The sequence below is a fragment of the Schistocerca serialis genome, chromosome 4, assembly GCF_023864345.2.
Source record: "Schistocerca serialis cubense isolate TAMUIC-IGC-003099 chromosome 4, iqSchSeri2.2, whole genome shotgun sequence".
In the NCBI taxonomy this organism is placed as follows: Eukaryota; Metazoa; Arthropoda; class Insecta; order Orthoptera; family Acrididae; genus Schistocerca; species Schistocerca serialis.
Window position 1 is genome coordinate 702,784,435 of NC_064641.1, and position 27,447 is coordinate 702,811,881.

At 40.2% G+C, this 27,447-nt stretch overlaps 1 protein-coding gene across 1 annotated transcript in view; it reads right to left on the bottom strand.

The window, feature by feature from the left end:
- The window catches only part of LOC126473214 (uncharacterized), a 121,355-nt gene extending 97,455 nt beyond the window's left edge, over positions 1-23,900 (bottom strand). The window contains exon 1 of the mRNA XM_050100125.1: positions 23,829-23,900. The gene's annotated coding sequence lies outside the window, so the exon portion shown is untranslated. The remainder of the gene's footprint in view (positions 1-23,828) is intronic.
- Positions 23,901-27,447: the final 3,547 nt, after the last annotated feature.

Here is a 27,447-nt window from a genome sequence, read left to right on the forward strand (position 1 = left end):
TACATGCAATCGATGTCATCATGAGTGATGTACAATTTACATATTAATAAATATAACTATTGTGAGGTATCACACAAAGCTAAAGTATACATTTTAAAAGAGCATACATAATAAAGGAATACATTTGATACATAAAGATATCCCACATAACTAAAGTGTGTATTTTAAAGAAAGTGCATAATAAAAGAATACATTTCATACATAAGGATTTCTCCACATGTTTAACAGTTAAATGTGGAATTACAGAGACAAAGAAAAGCTTAGGAAGAGGTACAAACAGAGTTGCAAGTTGTTTCGTAAGTCAGGTCTATTTTTGAAGAGTTTTCAAAATATATTAAGAGAGACACAATTTGCCTGCACAGGTAATATGTTGAAAAGCCTTATTCCCATGTATTCATAACTGTCTTGTGTTTTCTTGAGTCAAGTTGTTGGTATGTCTATCTTAAATGTTTGACAAGTGATTATGAATGGACTTCCTAAGGTTGTAACTGTTAAAGTTTTCTTTTATGTACAAAAGGCAGCTGTACATAAAAAGTGAAGGGACTGCCATTATCTGTAATTCTTTGAAGTATGACCTACATGATATGTTATTTTTGGTATACCCAGAGATGCTCCTGATGGCTTTCTTCTGCCAAATAAAAATTTTCCTGGACCATGGAGAATTACCCAATAGAAGAATACCATAGCTAATATGGCAATGAAAGAACACATAATAGCAATTAATCAGCAGGCTTTCAGAAACACAGGTGCATAATTTTTTCAGTAGATATATAACTCGCGAAAGCTTTCGAGATATGTTGTCTATGCGACTCTGCCAGGTTAATTTCGTATCTAAGTATATGCTAAGAAGTTTGGTAGAAGTGTACTCAATATCAGCATTGGATAAGCTGAAGTATATATTTACAGTCTTTTCATAGTTAATAGCTAACTCATTGGGTTCAAACGACATATTGGATAATCTGAGAAAATCTTTACTTTGCTCCTTCAGTTTATTTATGTCCTTCCCTGAATTGATGAAAGATGTATCATCTGTGTAAAGCACAGATTTGCATGGCATATTGCTGGGCAGGTCATTTATAAATATTATAAACAGTAATGGCCCAAGCACTGATCCTTGGGGAACACCTCTAGTGACATTCAGTAACTGTGACTTTTGACCGTTGTAGCTTACAGTTTGCTTTCTGTTACTAAGATACGATTTAATGAGGGAGAGTTCCAGATCCCTAATGTCATAACACCATAGTTTCTCCAGCAGTTTTGTGTGGTTTACAGAATCAAATGCTTTGCTTAAGTCTACTAGTGTGGCTTCAGCAGATAATTTGGATTCAAAAGAAGGTTGCACAATAGAAACAGCATTAATTGTTGATAACTGGGCTCTAAAACCATATTGAGACTTAGTCAGTATATTGTTTTTTGACAAATGCATGTTAATTTGCTTTTGTATACAATATTCGATTATTTTTGAAAAAATAGGTATCAGAGAAATTGGACGATAATTATTAGTGCAGGATTTATCACCCTTTTTGTGTAATGGAATTACTACTGTCTTCTTTAGACATTCTGGAAAAATACCACTGTCAAATATACAGTTTATGAGTGTGCAGAGAGGGAATGATATCAAGTCGATAATTTTTTTAATCACAAAATTTGCGAGGCCATAAATATCTTCTGATCTGGAGTCACTTAACTTTACCACTGATTTAATTACATCACTTATTTCCACATGTCCCCAATTAAAGGTTGGCACAGTATCAGCAAATTTTTGTAAAAACTGGTTTATATAAGTAGATTGTGAATTTGATTTTGAACTCTTCTTATGAGGCGATGAGGGATTAGGGTTTGCTGCATTGATAAAAAAAGAGGTTAAACGCATCTGGGGTGACATCAGTTGTAACTTTTACACTATGACTACCTGTACCTAATTCTGCTTTAATGACCCTCCACACAGCCTTACACTTATTATTGGGGTTTTTGATGAAGTTATCATTCGCTCTACATTTTGCTAATCTGATTTGTGATCTATAGTGTCTCTTGAGGCTAACATAAGTTGCATTGTCAACACTACCATTTTTTACCTTATCATAGCATATCAAAACCATTAATCTTAGCTTCTGTAAATATGGTGTGAACCACCTATGTGGAGTAGTTCGACCATGCTTTCTTGCCATTGTTTTGTTTCATTTGGTAACCATTGGACAGGAGGTATTAAAAATTTCAGATAGAGTACTAACAAACCTGCTACAAGCCTCCTCAACAGTGTTGGAAGCATATATTATATTGGATTATATGCCTTAGGTGGGTATTATTTTTTTTTTTCATTTCTTCTCTCATTGATCCATTTTATTTAATGTGCTGGTGGAGATGTGAAAAGATATCACAGGATTCAGTGAACACAATCCACCTTCAACAGTGTGTGACCTTCCTACAATATCGCACTCCATTTAAAGTATAAGTCAATTGGAAAGTCAGCCAGAGTACTTGTCAACACCTTGTTTTTGCTCTGGAATGGACATTAATCAAAAATTAGAATTGCCTTCTTTGCCAGAGGACACTGCTATACTAGTCATTGGCTTTGACCAGTGGCATAGTGAACATGCAACAAACATTGCATACAGCATGGTGGCTGTAATATCTAATCAATGGAGCTATTTTCAGACATGAAAAATACAGAAAGTTTTGATAATGAGAATTTGTTATACCAGGAAAAAATACAATTACAGCTATTATGATCAATCACATACAGGTATTAATAAGAGGAATGCTTCTTCGAAAGAAAGTGAATCGAGTACCATAAACACAAGCTCTACAGTTGTAACAGACATCATGACGGGCAACATGAAAAGAAAGAGAGAGAGAGAGAGAGAGAGAGAGAGAGAGAGAGAGAGAGAGAGAGAGGGGGGGGGGGGGGGGGGAGGAGGGAGATACGTAAATAAATTGTCACTAACATCAGAAAATAAATTTACCAGTATAGCTCAAGTGGAGATTGAAATATGTAGCTTCGAATATATGTAAATACCTGGCAGGAAGAAACAGAATTGAGAATCATAAAAAAAGCTGTAGCAAAAACCAATATATCCAGTACAAACTAGAAAAAGGTTTTTTCTACTAGATAAATGGTAGCTAGTATTGAAAAATATACTTTACCTATGCAGCTCAAGAGGCAATTGCAATACACAGTTATGAATGAGTGTACTTCTCAGGAGTTAATTGAAACAATGGTGATGAGAAGCAATTTAATTATTTGTCCGAAAGAAACTGAACTGAGTATCATGAAAAGAGATCTGCAGCTGCAGTGGGAAAAATAGTAATTATGAAGAAAATTCTCTTTAGCTATATATCTCATGTAGGGACTGTGTTTCACAAGTTCAACTGGAACACCAACCTCGGAACACATTTCACAAAAATCACATAACCAATTCTCATATTCCCAGAAAACAGGATGGGTGGGGATAGGGTAACCTATCATAGCCAGTACAGTAGTTAACTAGAAGAAACTGAAATGCATATTAACAGGTCAGCTCAAAATCATCACACAGAAAGGGTAGTATCACAGATATAGGATTTTCAGCAGTGCTTATCAATAGTGTCACTAAAAACTAATCTAGACTAAATATGAAAATATCTTGTAATTGGGGTCAGTAAATGAAGCTCAATAATATGTCTGCTTGTACAGAGTTTTTTTAAAATATATAATAACAAAGAATTCAATGGTCAACAACAATAATTCACAAATACCTTCTTTTTAAATATCCAAAAACAGAAATTAACATAAACAAAAAGTAGTGTTCCCACCTTAAAACAACATTAACACCATACCACTAACATCCTCCGTCTGTGTCAATTATCAGTGTTACAAAAACTAGATTACAAGATTTAAATAAGTCCTAGAAAGACTCTAAATTTTTCTAATTTAATTTTACCTAATGACTTTGTCAGAACATCAGTTGCTTGTTCATTTTTGCTAATGTGATTTAACACAAGATTCTCAGCTGAAACTTTCTCTCTAACAAATTAAATTTCAACCTCCATATGCTTAAGTTTATGATGGAACTGTGGGTTTTTGCAAAGGCTTATTACTGGCATATTATCTTCATAAAGCAGGCCTACAACAGCTCGTTGACTGTCAGAAAAGCTGTTATTCAAATTAATATTATAGTAATATAATAGAGGGAAACATTCCACGTGGGAAAAATTATCTAAAAACAAAGATGATTTAACTTACCAAACGAAAGCGTTGGTATGTTGACAGACACACAAACAAACACAAACACACACACAAAATTCAAGCTTTCACAACCAACAGTTGATTCAACAGGAAAGAGAAGCAACTGTTGGTTGCAAATGCTTGAATTTTGTGTGTGTGTTTGTGTTTGTTTGTGTGTGTGTCTATCAAGATACCAATGCTTTTGTTTGGTAAGTTACATCATATTTGTTTTTATAATATTATAGTAAATTTTTCTAGAGATATATATGATGTCAGACTTGCCAGTGGAGCCCTAGCTGATCATGAACCGTTGATTTTAACATTCTGCTGTGATCAGATGCCTAAATCAGACACATGAATCGAAATCAAGTCTAATGTCACATGGATAAGAGGGCAGAAAGATGAATATATTAATTTATTTATTGACACATTATCTAATTGGACTTCGTATACAATGCACAACTTAGGAAGGGTGCTGGTGAAATGGTGTTTAACTACTTCCTGAAAATACTCACAGGCTCACCATTAAGCAAAAGTAGCCCTAAGCATAAACAGAAAAACAAACAGCTAAAATGGTATACAGATGAGCTAGCTCTCATTAGGAAGGAGATGCTCAGCCTGTACAGAATATTTAAAAATTCATGTAAACAAGGACCTGAGCTAGATAATATTTCTTATAGAGCTTATCTAAAATGTAAAAAAACCTACAAACACAAACTGTCCTTGGCCAAAAAACATGCATGTGAACATTACATTGAAAGTGCTCCCAACAAATGTAAAGCAGCAAGGGACATCATCAACCAATATAATTCACAAACTCACACACAAGATGCAATGCTGGTCCCAGAAGAAGTAAATAATTACTTCCTAACGTCAGTGACCCCCCCATGAACCATGGACCTTGCCGTTGGTGGGGAGGCTTGCGTGCCTCAGCGATACAGATATCCGTACCGTAGGTGCAACCACAACGGAGGGGTATCCGTTGAGAGGCCAGACAAACGTGTGGTTCCTGAAGAGGGGCAGCAGCCTTTTCAGTAGTTGCAAGGGCAACAGTCTGGATGATTGACTGATCTGGCCTTGTAACAATAACCAAAACGGCCTTGCTGTGCTGGTACTGCGAACGGCTGAAAGCAAGGGGAAACTACAGCCGTAATTTTTCCCGAGGGCATGCAGCTTTACTGTATGATCACATGATGATGGCGTCCTCTTGGGTAAAATATTCCGGAGGTACAATAGTCCCCCACTCGGATCTCCGGGCGGGGACTACTCAAGAGGATGTCGTTATCAGGAGAAAGAAAACTGGCGTTCTACGGATCGGAGCGTGGAATGTCAGATCCCTTAATCGGGCAGGTAGGTTAGAAAATTTAAAAAGGGAAATGGATAGGTTGAAGTTAGATATAGTGGGAATTAGTGAAGTTCGGTGGCAGGAGGAACAAGACTTCTGGTCAGGTGACTACAGGGTTATAAACACAAAATCAAATAGGGGTAATGCAGGAGTAGGTTTAATAATGAATAGGAAAATAGGAATGCGGGTAAGCTACTACAAACAGCATAGTGAACGCATTATTGTGGCCAAGATAGATACGAAGCCCACACCTACTACAGTAGTACAAGTTTTTATGCCAACTAGCTCTGCAGATCACGAAGAAATTGAAGAAATGTATGATGAAATAAAAGAAATTATTCAGATTGTGAAGGGAGACGAAAATTTAATAGTCATGGGTGACTGGAATTCGAGTGTAGGAAAAGGGAGAGAAGGAAACATAGTAGGTGAATATGGATTGGGGGACAGAAATGAAAGAGGAAGCCGCCTGGTAGAATTTTGCACAGAGCACAACATAATCATAACTAACACTTGGTTTAAGAATCATGAAAGAAGGTTGTATACATGGAAGAACCCTGGAGATACTAAAAGGTATCAGATAGATTATATAATGGTAAGACAGAGATTTAGGAACCAGGTTTTAAATTGTAAGACATTTCCAGGGGCAGATGTGGACTCTGACCACAATCTATTGGTTATGACCTGTAGATTAAAACTGAAGAAACTGCAAAAAGGTGGGAATTCAAGGAGATGGGACCTGGATAAACTAAAAGAACCAGAGGTTGTACAGAGATTCAGGGAGAGCATAAGGGAACAATTGACAGGAATGGGGGAAATAAATACAGTAGAACAAGAATGGGTAGCTTTGAGGGATGAAGTAGTGAAGGCAGCAGAGGATCAAGTAGGTAAAAAGACGAGGGCTAGTAGAAATCCTTGGGTAACAGAAGAAATATTGAAATTAATTGATGAAAGGAGAAAATATAAAAATGCAGTAAGTGAAACAGGCAAAAAGGAATACAAACGTCTCAAAAATGAGATCGACAGGAAGTGCAAAATGGCTAAGCAGGGATGGCTAGAGGACAAATGTAAGGATGTAGAGGCTTATCTCACTAGGGGTAAGATAGATACCGCCTACAGGAAAATTAAAGAGACCTTTGGAGATAAGAGAACGACTTGTATGAATATCAAGAGCTCAGATGGAAACCCAGTTCTAAGCAAAGAAGGGAAAGCAGAAAGGTGGAAGGAGTATATAGACGGTCTATACAAGGGCGATGTACTTGAGGACAATATTATGGAAATGGAAGAGGATGTAGATGAAGATGAAATGGGAGATACGATACTGCGTGAAGAGTTTGACAGAGCACTGAAAGACCTGAGTCGAAACAAGGACCCCGGAGTAGACAATATGCCATTGGAAATATTGATGGCCGTGGGAGAGCCAGTCCTGACAAAACTCTACCATCTGGTGAGCAAGATGTATGAAACAGGCGAAATACCCTCAGACTTCAAGAAGAATATAATAATTCCAATCCCAAAGAAAGCAGGTGTTGACAGATGTGAAAATTACTGAACTATCAGCTTAATAAGTCACAGCTGCAAAATACTAACACGAATTCTTTACAGACGAATGGAAAAACTAGTAGAAGCCACCCTCGGGGAAGATCAGTTTGGATTCCGTAGAAACACTGGAACACGTGAGGCAATACTGACCTTACGACTTATCTTAGAAGAAAGATTAAGGAAAGGCAAACCTACGTGTCTAGCATTTGTAGACTTAGAGAAAGCTTTTGACAATGTTGACTGGAATACTCTCTTTCAAATTCTAAAGGTGGCAGGGGTAAAATACAGGGAGCGAAAGGCTATTTACAATTTGTACAGAAACCAGATGGCAGTTATAAGAGTCGAGGGACATGAAAGGGAAGCAGTGGTTGGGAAGGGAGTAAGACAGGGTTGTAGCCTCTCCCCGATGTTGTTCAATCTGTATATTGAGCAAGCAGTAAAGGAAACAAAAGAAAAATTCGGAGTAGGTATTAAAATTCATGGAGAAGAAATAAAAACTTTGAGGTTCGCCGATGACGTTGTAATTCTGTCAGAGACAGCAAAGGACTTGGAAGAGCAGTTGAATGGAATGGACAGTGTCTTGAAAGGAGGATATAAGATGAACATCAACAAAAGCAAAACAAGGATAATGGAATGTAGTCTAATTAAGTCGGGTGATGCTGAGGGAATTAGATTAGGAAATGAGGCACTTAAAGTAGTAAAGGAGTTTTGCTATTTGGGGAGCAAAATAACTGATGATGGTCGAAGTAGAGAGGATATAAAGTGTAGGCTGGCAATGGCAAGGAAAGCGTTTCTGAAGAAGAGAAATTTGTTAACATCCAGTATTGATTTAAGTGTCAGGAAGTCATTTCTGAAAGTATTCGTATGGAGTGTAGCCATGTATGGAAGTGAAACATGGACGATAAATAGTTTGGACAAGAAGAGAATAGAATCTTTCGAAATGTGGTGCTACAGAAGAATGCTGAAGATTAGATGGGTAGATCACATAACTAATGAGGAAGTATTGAATAGGATTGGGGAGAAGAGAAGTTTGTGGCACAACTTGACCAGAAGAAGGGATCGGTTGGTAGGACATGTTCTGAGGCATCAAGGGATCACCAATTTAGTATTGGAGGGCAGTGTGGAGGGTAAAAATCGTAGAGGGAGACCAAGAGATGACTACACTAAGCAGATTCAGAAGGATGTAGGTTGAAGTAGGTACTGGGAGATGAAAAAGCTTGCACAGGATAGAGTAGCATGGAGAGCTGCATCAAACCAGTCTCAGGACTGAAGACCACAACAACAACAACGTCAGTGAGTGAGCTGAAAAACAAAATCGAGCTAAATGGCACTTGTGCACTAGATCATCTTGGTGCTGTGCACCATAGGAGGTATACTTTTCACTGGAATGTTGTCACCCCAGAGGATATTGTAGAAGCTGTGGCAAGGTTCACCTATTCCAAAAGTATAGACTGTTGTTGGTTCTCTAACTATGTATTGAAAAAATTATACACTTTATCTGTCAACCTCTGTCTTCCATTTTTAATGTGTGTTTAGAACCTGGAGTTTTCACAGTTGCACTCAAAACCGCTAAAGTGATACCAGTCTTTAAAAAGGGAGATAAGCACCTGCCCCAAAACTATCGACCAGTTTCTATTGTCCCAATTTTCTCTAAAGTTTTTGAATATCTCATGTGCAGCCAACTAAATAACTATTTTGAAAACCATGATCTCATCTCCAACAGACAGCTTGCATATCAACATGGTAAAAATATCCTTACTGCTGTCACTGAAGTTGTTAACAAGGTGTTAACTGCATTCAAAAATAAGGATCTAGTATCAGTTGTACTTTGTGATCTTAGCAAAGCCTTCGACTGCTTACCATTTAACACCATATTTGCAAAACTAGAATTTTATGGCATACACAAACCATCTTTAGATGTAATTGAATCATACTTAAGTAACAGGAGACAGTTTGTATCAATAAAAAGTAGATGCTCCTCGCTGAAGTAAGTTCGGACTGGAGTGCCTCAGGGCTCGATCCTAGATCCTTTTCTATTCATCATTGCAATTAATCACTTACCTTACTATATAGGAGCAAATTCAATTGTTTGTTATGCAGATGACACAACACTGATCAATACACACCGACAACAGAACTGCATTAGGCAACAAAGGAAAAACTAGAACTAGTAATGAATTGGTTTTCTTCTAATGAACTCCTATGTAATCCTGATAAAACACAAGAACTAATTCTGGGTTTAACGACAGCTGTTGAAAGCAAATCAGTAAAATTGTTAGGATTCCACATTCATTCAAAATTAAACTGGGAGGAACATATTAGCCATATCTGCAAGAGACTAGCAAGAGTGTGTTATCTCATCTGGAGACTGACAGATGTAGTCACTGATGAGCATCTAAAGGTGGTATATTTTGGCCTGTTTCAATCACAAATTTCCTATGGCACATAGTTATGGTGACATTCTTGATTTGTTAGTGAAATTCTGAAAATTCAAAAAAAAGTAATCAGAATAATGATCAAAGTTAAGCCTAAGGAACACTGCCGCCCCCTCTTTATCAAGCACATGATATTAGCTGTTGTGAATCTACACAGGACTTCTTTATGTTAAAAGCAACTTAAATTAGTTCGAGACCAGAGAGAACATACATCCCCACAGCACCAGAGGCATCTGGACTTCGACATACAAAGACACAGACTCACGAAGACTGCAAACTCACACAAAATAATGAGTTTAAAACTCTTCAGTAAACTTCCAGCATCTGCTCGGTCACTGACCAGTAATATTTTCAAATGTAAGATTTATGACTGGTTACTCAAACACCCATTTTATAAGATAACAGAATAGTTTGAAATAAACATTGATATTGGTATATATATGTACCTTGACAAACAGTAATAGTTCCCTTAAATTTTCAACAATATTTATTCCGAAATAGTTCCTATCATACCTAAATCCATCATTTTAGAGTTATTACTTAATAACAACTTTAAATTGTCAATCTCACTGCAAGAAGTCAAAGCTATCAAGCAGATCATTGGTGTAAATTAGTATGTATATTTTATTGCTATTTTGTGTCTTTATATACTAGTAACACTCAAAGTAACTTCTTACAAATTCTAAGCCACTTATTACTGTGTGCACTTTAACACTTCAATTTTTGGGTGACCTTCAAACCTTCCAGAACCTTTTTAAGTTTACATACTTTATCATTCATTTTACTGCAACATCCAGAAGGTAATTTAACATAAAAGTATCCAACTCTCTCGCCAGAGAGAAAATCACTACAAACACGCTGTTGATAGATGGGAAAATTACTCTCATTACAAAAAAGGGGGAGTTTAACTGAAGATAATTATGCTATTACATTGTACTTTCTGAATAAGTCAATCTCACTTGGAAACCTGTAGCTACAAGATGAGCATCATAAGAAACAACATTACTTTTCTCATGTCTTTTTTGCCTAAAAACCCACATCATCCCAATAACATTACAATAATTTAGCTTAAATACATAAACCCATGCATTATTTTCTTCCAGGGCTTGCAGCACTCTTACTATTACATCTTTCCAATTTTCAGCATCACTACATCACTTCAGCATAGCTGCTGGGATCACCATTATTCACTGCTGTCAACAGGCTCACCTCATAATCTGGATGTCAAATATTTGTTATGAGTCTCTAATTGTGTGGCCTCTCATCCTCATCAGCTACATTTTTGTTTGCTTTCTACAAATAATCTTCTCTGCTATCTCTGTCTTCACTGATTTCTGGTTCTTTTCTAAGCTGACTTCTATTTCCTTCCACAACCTGTCATCATTTCTGCTTCTTTCTGCCCCGCTGATTCTGAAATTTTATCTGTGTTTGAGTTTTATAAGTTAACTTCCACCTTATTAAGACTTTCATTACAGTTGCTACAGACAACAATTACCCTATACAACTTGTATATGGGCAACCATGGAAAAAAGCCCAAAAAACAGAAGACAACATGCTTAGCTATGTTATCTTCATCACAACAAATAGTATCTTATTTTGTTACAGGGACACCAGTTTTCTTCTTTCATTCAGACATAGCTACCAGCAAGAAAACTACGTCTCAATGCACCTCAATTTTCTTTGTGAAAGACATTGTGGCCCCAATGAGATCGACACCAGCATCGATCTGAGTATCGTCTTTTAACTATACCAAGATTATCTTTGGGTGAAACCGCCATGTTAGTTCTTTGTAAGCCTTTGATGTGTTTAGGTGAATAAACGAACTACAGCAAAATGGGAGTGTTGTTTGGTGTAACCGACCCTAACTTCTCCCTCACTGGTGACCCCGAGTTGTAACGTCTTCTGTTTTTGCTGTTTTACTGTGTCCGCAACCTCCGCGTCGGTTATTTTCGCATGTATTACATCAACACAGCATTCGAACAATGACTTCAGCCCAGTGCCTAACGCCGGATTTTGTGATCGACATGCATCGTGTTGCAGGCGATGTACACCCGCCAGGACTGCAACACGATGCCTCTCACTCGACGATTACACCAGACGTTTTCGAGCCTGCAACAATAAGTGAGGTTAGGAGTGTGCATGACTCTGGCTATCAAACGCCTATGTTCCCACCATATGTGCCCTCCCTCATCGACTATGCAGTTACCTCTTACGGATGTCCGTGCAGTGCGGGACCAACGCCGATTTCTGCAAATGCTTCGTTGGGCAACCTACCACCGCCAGGACAACGATTTGCCACACCGCAATCCTTGCAGTATCACGTGGATACCTGCCATGTGGCCGGAACTGCTTCGTTCACAGGTGAACCTCCTCAGCATCTGACCATGCCTGCACCTGCTTCGGTTCAGCATCAGCACATGCCTTGCTACTTCGATACCTGCAACAGGAACAATAACTTGTTATCTGTGCCTGACCTCCACCTCTGTTCCACTGCTATGCCTCAGTGTTTTGTGCCACGACATTCACCTTATCCGCACAACGTTTTGAGTGGAGTGACTATGAACAGTGAACATTCACACATTCCGTCCCACGTTCGACCTAATTTCCCACACTGTGCTTCCAGACAACCCGCACCTCCGCAGCCCCCCTGCAACACAGGTGGCCCCGGCTCTGATCATACGTTGAGCTTTCCGTGGACTAACATGCGTTCTCAAACTTTGAACTTTTTCTTACCTGTCGCCCCCGCGCTGGCTCCAGTCGAGCTTCTGCTACCGTTCTCGGCACATCTCGGTGCTTCATCCGCGTCTGTCTTCCGCAATGCGTCAATCCAGACACACCTGCAATGTGTTGAGCTTCCAAAACCGCAATCGACACATTACGGTGTCTCACTCGCGTCGGTCTTCCACATCGCGATGGATCGCGCTCAACTACAACGTGTCACCTTCACGCAGCCACCCGAACAGCTGTTGTTGCCACATCCCCTGGAGGCACACTCTCCTGGAATACTACACCAACAACAGCTCGATTCAGGCAGTGCCCCGATGAACTCAACTCAACCTGTTCTTCCGAACATTCTACAACACTTACCGACGCTGCCACCGCTTGATCCCGACGGAGCAACAATCTGGTTCAAAATTGTGGACGAAGTGGTCCACCATTACAAACTCGACGAGTCAACCCAGTTTCTGTGCCTCATCACCCACCTGCACGACCAGGAGAACTTGATTGCTGACCTGGTCAACGCCCGCGACTCATCTATCCAGTACACTCTAGCCAAAGAGACAGTTCTATTTCGGTTTGCACGCTCAACTGAGGCAGAAATACGGCAAGTGCTCCACGTCGAGCAACTAGGCAATGACAAACCTTCCCAGCTCTGGAGACGGCTACGTGTCCTGGTTAACGCTGATCTATTCACTGACACAGCTCTCCTCGCCATCTAGTCAGATAAACTATCTCCTCGCATCCGCTTTGCTCTGGCTCAAAGGCCTCCTGAACCCATTGAGCAAAGAATGACAATTGCCGACAAGCTACACGATGCATCACTGTTCCATTTCACCAGCCACTGCCAACCTGACAAGTCTCAGGTTCAGGCTCATCGCCCTGTGGCCGGACACAGCTGGGGCTGTACTGTGCCAACTGTTCTGCTCGCCTCGGGACGCAGTAAACAAGCAACTGGGACGTCACCGGCTCTTCCCGCAGTCACGCCCCCTCCTGCAACTGAACCTACTGCAGCCACCGAACCTTGGCCACTGCCACTGGCAATGAACTTTCCACAGGAAATGCAACCGCACTTTCAAGGCGGCTCTTCGATGCCACGACTCTCTATGGACGGAGGCTCTTCCCCTTGTGCTACTCGGCATTCGTGCGCTCTATAAGGAAGACCTCAAAGGCACAATAGCCGAGTTCGTATATGGCCAGAACATTGTTATCCCTGGCAAACTTGTGAGCCCTTCCGCTTCTCCCCCTCAGTCTGACTTACCTTCCTTCGTGGACCGCATCAGACGCCACTTCACCAACCTTCATATCCCTCTGCCTGTCAGCTATTCCAGCCCTAAGGTTCACGTCCCGAAATCTCTGGACAATTGCAAATACGTCATGCTCCGAGATGACACTGTCCGTGCTCCCCTCCAACCTCCATATACCAGCCCATACCGAGTTCTCCGGCGCTCAGCCAACACCTATGACATCCAGATAAAAGATTCAGCTGTTACAGTCTCTCTCAGCAGACTTAAGCCTGCTCATGTCGAGCCCGCTTCTACCTCCCTTCAGGCCACGACCACTCCACTCACTGTCGTGGCTCACGACGCTCCGACCACTCCCTCCACGTCAGACTTACACACTTGGTCGAGTGACTTCCAGCTCCAATCGTCAAGCTCTTCTCTTCGAGTGATCACATGCTCCCCACGTCAAGCTTACCTACGATCACGCCCTCGCCGCCAGGCCCTTCAACCTCTCCCCCATCGCCTGCCTGCCTCACCCTGTCGAGGTTTCTCACGCCCCCCCCCCCCCCCCCCATCTTGAATGTCCCCCGGACATAATCCACGTCAATTCTATAATACTATGCGATAACACACTGTTCGTTGTGTGTTTCCCTTCATCCGGTGCTCATGACACAACCTCCGCCATTCCCTACCACCTGGTGAAATGTGTTCCCTTCTCGCCTGATGTCGACCTGGACATGCTTTGTGTGTTCGCTACGCCCACTGGAGACATTGTCATCGTCACTCCGTTCCACCCGCAAACCGCCGGCCTCCATGTCGCCGCACGACCAGCATGCCCAATATGATTCCCAGCGTGCTTCAACGACTTCCAGGTTCGGTGGCTGAACCTTCCTTCACGACATCTACCGACACAGCTGTCCAATGATGCTGTTGAGCTGACTGTGGTCTGGCTCCCGTGGACCACCCTCGCCGACGCCATAGTCACCCCCCCCCCCCCCGAGCCTCTCAAGAGTACTCCATACTGTGGGGGTGGGGGGGCTATGTGGTGCTGATGAGGTTGACACCAGCATCGATCTGAGTATCATCTTTGAACTAAGCTAAGATTATCTTTGGGCAAAACTGCCATGTTAGTCTTTGATGTGTTTAGGTGAATAAACGAACTACTGCAAAATGGGAGTGTTGCTTGGTGTAACCGACCCAAACTTCTCCCTCAACATAAATATTTTGTACCCCGTCATGTAATTATCACAATCCATAAGTAAAATTATGTGGGTCTAGTTTAAGTCTCATTTTCCTTAGGGTGCACAGTCAGACACACAAACCCGTAATATCTGCATGTCCTCTAAGGACAGTTCTCTGCCATAAAAGGCTTCAAACAGAGTTTTATCTCTGACAGGACTTGGACTAGTTTGATTTAGTACATAAATCACCATATTAACTGCTTTAGCCAAGAAATGTTCAGGAATTCCTGAAATCACTGAACAAGCAGCTTAAAACAAGGTGTGCATTTCTCTTTCAGCTCTTCCAATTTGTTGCAGTGTATACACAGTGCTACTTTGATGAGTTATGCCATTTTCACGCAGTAATGTATCTGAATCAGTATTCATAAGCTCCAGTCCATTATCACTCCCTAGAACTTTAATTTTTAGACCGGTTTCTCTCTCAACTTTTGCAGTAATGTTCTTGACCAAACCTTTAACCCCACCCTTTTGTTTCATAAAGAATACCTTTCGATAAACTGAGTAGTCATCCTTCAAAAGCAAAAATATCTCACTCCTTCAAGTGAATGCATCTCCATAGGTCCACAAACGTCTACATAAACTGATTCAAGTAGGGCATTAGCTCTTGACAGACAGGGAAAGGCATGCAATGTTATTTATCCACCAAACTGTCTTCCCAAATGACAAAGTTGTCAACGAAGTCCACTCATTTATGCAACAATAACTCTTTCAAATGCATAATGCTCTAACTGAATAGTTTTCTTATGCCAAATACTCATGTTTTCAATACAGTTAGAAAAATTTACTAGATCGAAGTTCATTAACTTGTATGCACTATCAAAATGAGCAATGAAAAGTCACTGGTGTCATTACTGCCAACCATAAAGTGCATTTTGTCTGCACATGTCATAATAATCATTGACAGTTCTGATTATGTTCCATTTAAGGGAAACAACCTACAATACATTTTATTAACATTTTTGGATAATGCATAAACTTCACTGTTACTGTTCAAGAATTCACATTGTTTCCTGTTTGACACTAAACACATACCTTTGTGCAACACAGTTCCTGCCAAAAACAGACTGAATTTCAGTTTAGGCACAAACAGCTCTCAACTAAGCACTGCTCTGCTATACTTAGCCCAGTTCCATGGATAGAGTTGCACTGTACCACACCCAATCACATCAAGAAGTTTACAATCACCCACAATAACTTTCACTGAGCTTCGCACACTGTCCAGTTTATTAAATAATTCTCTCTTATTGCACATACACTCATTAACACCTGTATCCATGAACCAATAATCTCCTAGATCAACTCCTTGATTAGTACACATAAAGGCATTTACATACTGAGCCTCTTTGCCTTCTTTGGACTTCAGCAGTATGCAGTATGACTTCCAATTACTTATTTTTTACAATAATTGCAACTTCTCATTTCTCTTCACTTTATTTTTACAGTCTTTTGCAAAGTGGCCCTATTCACCACAAACATAACAAGTAATTTTTTGCTGCCTGCTTAAACTGGCCAAAGCTACATCTGGCTGATCTGATTGATTGTTTCTCTCTTTCTCATTTAAGTGTTTGCTTCTTACAGGTAATGGAGTCCTATGCTGAACAGAAATGTCTATATCTTTCTGGCAATCATATCAACACCTTTGTTATTATCATTTCCTCTGAAAGTGAGTCACCCACTTGATTTCTTCTATTTTATACATAACTATAACCATTGACTCATCACCAAACCAGAGAGGGAAAAACTTTTTCTGAAGTAGGTAAATGCCCACTACAAACTCTTTCTCATACTTGGTCTCCAATTTACCCACATGCCAGCGGAATTCATACATGACAGTAGGCGAATGAGTGGCACTAACTCTGTCTGCATCTCAATAAGTACCTGTACCTGTGCTTTTGTGTCCTTTTCCAGGCATGATTTTTTCCTCAACTTCTTTCTCCATTAGCAGCTTAATAGCTAAGCCATTGAAAATATCTAAAAAGCCTTTATCTCTGAATATCACACAGCCCTATTGCCCCTCTGAACAACTTCAAACACTGATGCACAAACTTTCCCATCGCACCTCGCCAACAACATGTCAGTATAAAAGCCAACTTAGGAATTTTCCTTTGTGTGAAACCATGTACACAAGATTCATGCGCCAATTTGAAGTTCTAGATTTGCATATTTTACTGTTCCCATCACTTATGCTTAAACGTTCATTGATTGTATCAATACCTGTTTGTATTGTGATATATGGTGAAACCAGGAACATTCATGAGTGCCACAATAAACTCACACTGTCAATTATAGGCTTGAATTTAATTGTGCTCTTTTTAAATTTTTGAGAACAGTAGGCCTATTCTTGTTCAAAACACTCATTCTGTAATTTCATTGTACAGTTAAGTGAGAGTTTTTTCTGATCATTTTCAGACACTTACAAAACTATAATTTTACTGGTACAAGTGTTTTAGATACGTACTTTATTTCATAGCAAATCAGCATTTGTGGTTCACAGTTCTGCCAATGAAAACATCATCCATGAATTTTGTTCTATATCAACGCAAATAAATGTGCAGTTTTGAGAATTTTTGGAAGCTATCATTATCCTGTGCAAAACTTAATTTTTAGTAAATCAGCATTTGTGATTTAGTTACTCTAACAGATATTCTAACTAACATAATGTGTTACATCTAGTTTCCCCTAAACAGGAGTAGCCCTATATATATTATCTGAATGTATTGTAAATTAACTCCGTTTTTGAGTTTTCTGACAACTATAATTAACTTCTTAACATTTTACGAAACTATTATTTTTTACCACAGGTTTTCGTGTTGCTTTAATAGAAATCTTGTTTTGTGTATTTGCTTCAGTTCTCATATGGAATTGGCAACTTCTTAGCTCAACAGTTTAAAAGATAATCAATGGGCTTGATTTAAAGTTCACTGCCTTGTAATACATTGCACCAGTCAAAATGCAGCCCCACTCTGAATCCTGTTCTCAAACACGGGATGAGATGATCTACCTTCATAAGCAGTTGGAAATTGCCCTGAATACTGTCAAACAATCAGTGTGATGGAAGAGCTCCCAAAACACGTCTTTCTGTGATACCGGCATTAGAGGTACCTCAATACTATCTTCTCCTGTGAATCCTGCCCCTGTGCAGAAAGTATGGGATCTGTCATTACTTGTCCACTTGACTGACAGGGATGTGTCAATGGTAGATCTAGGTATCCTCTGCAGGTTGGATGGGGCCCAAGAAGGACTCAGAGTGTTTTATCAGTCCCCCTGACCAACAAGTTTGAGGTGCTGTCTTTCACTGAAACTGAGCCAATGGGATTCACTTCGCCTCTTCTGCGGAAACCTGTTTTATAAAGTGTCAAGAGGAGGAAAACACAAAAGTGTAGGGCTCTATTAATCATTGGTTGTTTGAACATACAACAAATGATGGTACCCATTGTGGTGTCACCGCCAGACACCACACTTGGTAGGGGGTAGCCTTTAAATCGTCCGCGATCCATTAGTATACATCGGACCCGCGTGTCGCCACTATCAGTGATTGCAGACTGAGCACCGCCACACGGCAGGTCTAGTCTAGAGAGACTCCCTAGCACTCGCCCCAGTTGTGCAGCTGACTTTGCTAGTGATGTTTCACTGACTACTTACGCTCTCATTTGCAGAGACGATAGTTTAGCATAGCCTTCAGCTACGTCATTTGCTACGACCTAGCAGGGTGCCATATTCAGTTACTATTCTGAACAGATAATATTGTTACTCATGTACCGTCAAGAGCAACGTTCATCATTAATGAATTAAAGTTAAGTATGAAACTAATTACATCCGCTTTCTGAATTCTAATTCCTTGTCATGTTCCAGACCTCACGTCAGTATAGTTCTTCCCTCCTCATGCCAGCCTGCATGAGCTAAAACGCGTGCAAATCAGCCTCCTCTAGTAACACGGTGTTGGCTCTTCTGCTAACACTACACCCATTAGGGAAATAGCAGCAAGGAACAGGACAGGACACCAGGTGCACTTGGTGTGTATGCCTGGGGCCTCATTCAATATGAGGGTGCAAGATGTTGGCACACATTGGAACAAATGATGCCTGTCATCTGGGCTCTGAGATCATACTTGGATCATTCCAGTGAGTGGCAGAGAAGGTTGAAGAGACCAGTCTTGCACATGGAGTTTCAACAAAGCTCACAATTTACAGCACTGTCCTCAGAAATGATCGTGGCCCTTTGGTTCTGAGTTGAGTGGAAGGACTGCACCACAGACTTTGAAGGTCTGTGACAAACTAGGCTGCAACTTACTGGGCTTGTACCACAGGGCCGAGAACTGCAGGCTCCCCCTAAATGGATCAGGTGTGTTCTACACATAAGAGGCTCCTACTTAGGTAGCTGACTGTGTGTGGGGTGCACACAAGGATTTTTTAGATTGACAATGATAGCTGTAGGAAACCCAGAAGTAACAGTGTAAGATCAAAAGAAATACCTTTCACAGGTAAGAGTATTAACATCATAATGGCAAACTGCCAAAGCATTTACAATAAAGTGCCAGAGTTTGAAGTGCTCATGAAAAGCAGTGAAGCTCACATAATATTATGTGCAGAAAGCTGGTTGAAACCTGAAACTGATAGCAGTGAGATTTTTGGGGAAAATTTAAGTGTATATCAAAATGATGGGCAATGTGAAATGGAGCCAGTGTGTTTGTCACAGTAGACAGGAAACTCAAATCCACTGAGATAGCAACTGAAGCTGCTTGTGAGATTGCTTGGGCAAGATTTCATATCAGAGTTGGGCTTAGATTGTAATTGGATCCTTCTATTGCCCACCAGACTCATTTCCTGATGTAACCAAAAACTTTAGAGAAAACCTCAGTTCACTGTAAGTTCCCCAATCATACTGAAATCATTGATAGAGACTTTAATCACCCAAGAATTAAATGGGAAAATTAAAGTTTTATTAGTGGCGGTCATGATAAGGAATGCGGTGAACCACTACTGAAAAGTGCCCAGAACAGATAATTAGGAACCTAACTCATGAAGGAAATTTATTGGATCTAATGGCAAGGAATAGATTTGACCTCTTTGAGGACGTCCACATCAAAACTGGTATTGGTGACCGTATGTTGTTGTGGCAACAATGATTACCGAAGTACAAAGGATAACTAAAGTAGCAGAATTACATGTATCTATCCAGTGCATGGTCAACTATTCTTTTAAACTTGAGCCATAGTTTCTCTACATGCTCCTGCTCTGTGCTGAAAGTTTCAAATTCCTCAGTGAGATATGACACTACTGACTTTTTATCTAACAGGAACATGAGAAACCCTTCATTCGCCAAAGATAATGTATGGGCTGCGATGTCAGCTCAAGAAATAATTAGCTCGTACTTTTCGAGGAGGAGGAGCAGTCATGCAATTAAAGTGGATTCCGAACATTATATGATGATGTTAAATGACTATTTGGTGGCTGAATTGCAGGACTTCCCTAGTTATAAGCAAAGAACATGGTTCCAGTAAGATGGAACCACAGCACACATGTCCAATGTATATGTGCTGTGTGTCCATGAAATTTTCTATGGCAAATTGGCAAAGAGGTGTGACGTAAATTGGCCTCCCATGCAGTCCAGATTTGAGGCCCTTGACGTTTTCTTATGGGGATATGTCAAATCTAAAGTATATGTCCGTAATACGACTTTCTTGGAGCAATTGAAAGAAAATATTCATAGTGAAGTGGCAGCCATCCTGGTGTCTACATGCCAAGCCATCACGCAAAATTTTGTCATCATTTAAGTGAGTACCGTAAGTATGCTGAATTGCATTTAAATGACATTATTTTTCAGAAGTAAAGTTCTAAACTATCTATTTCAATAATAAATAAAGATTTTGTTGATAGACTTCAACCTCTGTTTTATTTTGACACATCAAATATAAATTTTCTTTTGAGACACCCTGTTTATTCACTCTTGTTTGCTTTCATGGAAAAATTCAGGTTATGGGCCCATTCAGGTTATGGACCCAAACAAGCTGGTCCAGACACTGTACAGGTGTGGACAGCTGGGACAGTGGTAACATGACAGAGACAGTAAGGTTCACTGAGGTGCAGAGAAGGAAATGAATGCATGAACTGGGCCATCCACTGAGCCTACCAAGATGACCCCAAGCCGTGTCACGGATGGGGGTGAGGTGGAGTAAGGGAAATGGCTCAGCCACGTCACTACAACTGCAGTTTACCAAGCTGGAGGTGTGCAGGGAGTACAGACCACGAGGTGCTGCCATCAGCCCTTGGCTGAATGGGGTGTCAAAAGGAAAATAGATCTGTCACTGCAGAATGATGGGCTGCGGGTAGGGGTGAGGAAGGAGTAGCGCAGTACTACACCAGAATCATGTGATATTCAAACTGTTTGATATAATACTGAAAAAATACACAGAATGAAACTATATACAAAATTCTGGTGGATTCAGGCCTCTCTGGCCCTTACGAATGAGCCGCCACTGGAATATGTTCTAAGATTCTACATCAAATTAATGTCAAGGATATTGGATGGCAGTTTTGTAGATCACTTATACGCCCCTTCTAGTAGACGGGTGTGACCCATGCTGTTTTTTTCAAGAACTGGGCACAGTTTTATTGGTGTTGGGATCTATGCTAGATTATTTTTCAGAGTGCGGCTAATACAGCCACAAATTCAGTACAGAATCTGACAGGGATTCCATCGGGCCCTGGAGCTTGCCCTGGAGCTTTATTCAGTTTTAATGATTTCTTCTGTTTTTCAACACCACTGACTGTAATACTTATTTCATTCATCTTTCCAATGGTATGAGGATTAAATTGGGGCAGTTCTCCCAGGTTTTCCTTTGTTAAAGGAACGTTTAAAAATGGAGTTAAGTATTTCAGCTTTTGCTTTGCTACCCTCAATTTCAGTTCCTGTCTGATTTGCTAGGGACTAGACACTAACTTTGGTGCCACTAACAATCTTTACACACAAACAGAATTTCTTTGCTTTCTGCGAAAGATCATTTGACAATATTCTTCTACGGTAGTCACTGAAGGCTTCACGCATTGTTCTCTTGACAGTCAAATGTGTTTCATTCAAAACCTCTCTATCTATAGACCTATGCTTTGTTTTACACTTATTATGCAATAATCTCTGTTTCCTTAGAAGTTTCTTTACAGTGACTGAATGTTATAGAGGTTCTCTCCCAATACGAACTGTTCTACTGTGTACATACCTTTCCAGTGTATGGTAAACTATTTGTTTAAACTTGAGCCATATTTTCTCTGCATGTTCCTGCCTTTTGCTGAAAGTTTCAAGTTCCTCACTGAGATATGACACTACCGACATTTTATTTAGTTTACTGTGTGTGTGTGTGTGTGTGTGTGTGTGTGTGTGTGTGTGTGTGTGTGTGTGTGTGTATGCAAAAAAGGCTTTGAACTATACCCTTACAAAATACAATTGGTGCAAGAATTAAAGCCTCAGGATCACAGTATGGACTGCAGTTTGTTAATGATGTGACTTAGTGCCCTTCATTTAACAACCTCTTGTTTCCTGACGAGGTTCATTTTCACCTGCACAGTCACACCAAAAAGCAAAACTGCCGCTACTGGAGTAAAACAAATCTTAAACAGGAGCGGGATAAACCCCTCCTTCATTTGCCAAAGATACGGTATAGGCGCAAAGTCGGTTCGAGGAATAATTGGCTGGTACTTTTTCGAGGACGAGAGCCATACATATTTAAAGAAACTGCATGTTTATGACTGAGGGGTTAGGATGCTCACAAACACATCAATTTACACTCTCCATAGATTCACCCGTTCTTGATGACCTTGGTCTCCTGGATTTCAGTTCGATGAATGTTGAACTGGTCTCCTCACATGTTTTGATGCAATTTGAGATAAGTGGAACACTTGGAGCATCATTTACATTATGCAATCCACGATCACTGCAAAATTTTCTCCGTGCTACAGTTGCCGAAGCAGCATTTTTCTAAAGGTCTCCTACACAGAATGTGTGATCCGCTCTCGATAAGCAATCCAAATTGACTAAATTCCTAAAAGCTAACCAAGCGATGAACACCCCCCCCCTCCCACCTGATCGCCATCCATTGCATCGATTTGTTGCGCATGCGCAGAGAGCTCTACAAATATAAACTTTCTTTTGAAACACCCTGTATATCTATGATGCTGAATAAAATTAGAAATATTTGAAGGACCTGATCATGTTATTTGTAAATACATGGCTGATGTACAGCATATCACTGTCAGCGAATTTTGATGATAATTAAAAATGGTTTACCCAAGATTTCACTATCTCCCCTCTAACAAACTACAGACCTAAGTTTGATTTTATCAAGTAACCTTTGTGGCAGGCCATACATATATTTCACATTTTATTGATCATATTTTATTGACATTATCTTCCTTATAAGTACTTGAATAAAATCCTTGAACAGGTTCGCATACGACACTGCAGACAACAGAAACTATCTGATATGAGGGTTGGAACTTATATAGTTGCAAGTATTTATTTGCAAAAACAGACATAATGTCTGATGGGATACCTCAATCACTGGTTATACAATGTTATTTATAATCCGTCTTGATTGCAAAAATGTTTATTCACACGACCGGTTTCGGTTCCTCAAGAACCATCTTCAGATCTGAAGATGGTTCTAGATGAACCAAAACGATAATTATCATTTCAGATCTCAAGATGGTTCTAGAGGAACCGAAACCAGTCATGTGAATAAACATTTTTGCAATCAAGACGATTTATAGATAACATTGTAACTATTTATTCACAACCGATACAAAAGAGTTACATGTTTGCACATGTTACTGTCCTTAAAAGTAGTCATCAGCATTGTGTAGAACCCATTGCCAGTGATGTGAAGGTGTAGTACAGCGTTAGCGGAGCCTATTCTGTTGATGGTGCGAATGGAGTGGTCTAAAGTTATGGTGATTCTCGTGTACAACTGTGATGTGTTATCCCAACGCATTACATTCCTCCACAGCAGACTGTCAATGCACAGTATAACTGTTCGTTTCTGGAGCATCACCTGTGACCAGCTTTGCAAAAGGAGCGGTGACACTTTCTTCACAACCCATCCATAATTTTGTATGACAATGCGCGGGCACATACTATGCAAGCTGTGGCTGCTGTGTCCGGCCAATGGGACTGGGAAGTAGTGTACCATCCACCATACTCCCCGAACTTAAGTCCTTGTGACTTTGATTTGATTCCAAAGATGAAGGAACCACTTCGTGGCATTCGCTTCAGAACTGTTCCAGAGATTCGACAGGCAGTATCAGTTGTGAATAAAGTTCCAACCCTCGTCTATAATAGCTTCTGATATGCGAAACATTCACTAATGTAAATGTCTCCAGTTGCAAATAACCAGTGTTGATGCTAGCCTTTCTTCAGGTGTGTTGTCAGCCCCCAGTAGCTGAGTGGTCAGTGAGCAGAATGTCAATCCTAAGGGCCTGTGCTCGATTCCTGGCTGGGTCAGAGATTTTCTCCGCTCAGGGACTAGGTGTTGTATTGTCCTAATCATCATAATTTCATCCCCATCAATGAGCAAGTTGCCGAAGTGTCGTCAAATCAAAAGGCTTGTACTCGGTGAACCGTCTACCTGATGGGAGGGCCTAGTCACACTACATTTATTTCAGGTGTGTTGGATGTCGCTAATTATTGTTCTGCATTTAAATTGCGTTCTTAGTTGTAAAGAGGAGCCTGCAAAAAGCGTCAACCTGCTGTATGCAACGCCTTGGACAAGTTCTAAGACCGAGGGAGGTGGCCCAGTGGTTAGCACACTGGACTCTCAATCAGGACGACGATAGTTCAATCCTGCTTCTGGACATCTTGATTTAGGTTTTCTGTGATTTCCCTACATCGTTTCGGGCCAATGCCAGGATGGTTCCCTTGAAAGGGCATGGCCGACTTCCTTCCCTAACGCAATGAGACCAATGATCTTGCAGTTTGGTCTCCTCCCCCAAATCAACCCAACTATAAACTAAGGAAAGTTGGATATGTACCAAAATTGACAACTATCTCCACGTACTTCACCTTTACGTACATTTCTCGACACTTGAGCAGAACGAACCAATCTAAAAATCATTCGTTTTAATGCAGTGATCACTAAAACCAGGTTCCAGTATTTTCGTAATTCGCAAGTATAAATACGAAAACCCCCAAATATGGCATGTTAGTTTCGCAGATATTGGAATCATCATGTCGGCGTTTGATTATCTCGTGTTTTTCTACGTTCTCTGCAGTTCAAGTATTGAAGCTTGCACGAATGTACGTTCACTCCACCTTCCACAAACCAGTTATACCAACTTACGGGCATAGCCCCTAGAGACATCAGAAGGAGAACAGCTCCAGGAAGCCGAGAAACAAAAACAAGAAACAGATCCCAGGCATCCAATGTTTGGACACTACCCCCAACCTAAAATACTTAAATCAAGGAAGAGTTTTCTACAAACAACCGATCCAACCCCTTTACCGCCTAAGGTACGACAACAAGAACTGTGGCGAAACTCGGAACCAGCAAGACGAGGAAATCGTTCCACGGAAGGACCTACACCTAGCTTCGAACTCCCATACACGACCTGGAAAGCCTTGAATAGATTAAGAATGGGTGTATCACGATGCAAAGGTTACCTGAAGAAATGGGGCTATATCAGTACAGACGAGCTCTGCGATTGTGGAGAATTGCAAGACCCGCAACACCTACCAGTCTGCACGAAACTGGACGAACCTTGCACGATAACCTACTAACAGCAAATGACAAGGCCGTACAAGACGCAACGTACTGGGCTTCGCATGTGTGTAATGACTGTAATCCCAGGCAGAATCATACCAGCTCTTTTACATGAACATTGTCTTCAGTGTTTTTGTATTTTACTTTATTTAATTTTCACTTCTCTCACTACCATACGTATAGTATTGCTTTATTTTCTATTTATTGTAATCTTACAGATTTTGTTAAAGTGATGTCTTATATGCGATAAATAAATAAATACTCGCATTCGTTTTGATCGCTTCGGTGTAAAGGCTTTGTAACTTGCGTGTTGTGACAGTATACCTGTCCAAGGTGCTGGCCATTGAAGGTTTATCATAAACACATCACTCTTCGTGCAGTTTGTTATAATTAAATGTCAGTTAATGATACATCAACACTGAAAGCCTGCAGGAAATCCTAAGATGAATGAAAATTTTGTTGTGAGTTGCTTGCTTTCATCTACATCCATACTCCGCAAGCCACCTGACGGTGTGTGGCGGAGAGTACCTTGACCACCTCTATTGGTTCTCCCTTCTATTCCAGTCAGTGTTGCCAACATTAAAAAAACCCGAGTCGCTAGATTCAATATCAAAAGTCGCTAGAAAGTCGCTAAAACTGATTTTATTAGGGGTGTACTGAAAATTTCGTGCTGTGAATAGTGCAATAAGCCAGTGGGGGGGGGGGGGGGGTTATAAAATGTTAATAAAAATTGTCTCATACGTAACTGCTATATTGTCTTAATTAAATGACGCATCGCTTGCAACAACATACATATAAAATACACTAACGTTTAATTAAACATGTTATCATAATTGACGCATCACATAAATTGTTGTTTCAATCACAGTAGTCAAATATACTAGAAATATACACCTATATTTGTAACAAAAGAAAGCAAGAACTCAAATTAGGTTACAAAATATATACACACCGGTATGTGAGCTATTCATCGTCGTCACTCAGAAGATCGAATAACTCTTCTGTTTCATGCTCTGACAGAACTGTAGTTGATGTAGAGGGTTGAATGTCGCTCAAAAGATGATGTTGCCGTTCGACTGGTTTTGTCGCAAGAGAGTAACTTTTGTTCGTTCCAATAAGCTCCAATACGTCTGATGGTATGTCAAAAGATGCACAATCTTTATTTTGTTTCTTCAGCTGGTCTTGCTAGTTGTGAAATCAAAGAAAAAGGGTTCTCCCCTGTGGCATTTTTATACTGCAAAACCTCACTCCCAAATCGAACAGTTTTAGTAGTGTTATTCCACCTAATGAAGTTGATACTATGCCATTCTTGCAGCATACCGTCTATGAAATCGCCACTAAAACCCAATTCTTTGGCTACATCCACTAGAGCATTATTTTTATTCATTTTTTGTGTTTCTTAAACATTCAGCAGTGACATTTTTTTCAGGATCGTAATGCTACTTGGCAGTCTTTGTTGAATTTCTTTTATGAGTTTCAGACTAAACTGAAAGCATTTCTTCTTCAAATAAACTTTATTTTCTTCAAACTTGACTCAGACCATTTCTGTTCCAAAAATAAGGCCAAGGTTCGGTTTTGTGTACATACATTCGCTTGGAACTGGTGTTGTCAACAAATAAACAGTTGGAAAAACTATGTTTTGTCCGAGTGACTGCATGAGAAATGCAAGTGCATCTAGTAATTTAGTGGGGTCATTGTCTTCTCCTTCAAAAGTTTTTATTGCTATTTGTCCGTCTTTTAAAGTATGTTTAAAGTAAAACACGTAAAGATGATATGAGTCATCACAATACATCTTGTACAAAAGATCGGCAGTGTAACAATTATCTTGAACCATAGCAAGTGAAAAATGTAGCCTAAGTTCTTCCCACTGTCCAGAATTCTTCGTACTGTTGGTTCAATTGAAAGCCAACGTGTTGCACAGACTTTCAAAATGTTTAGTGGCTGTTTTCCACAATTTATTGTCTCATAAAACTCCCCGATGTTATTCAATCTGTATAT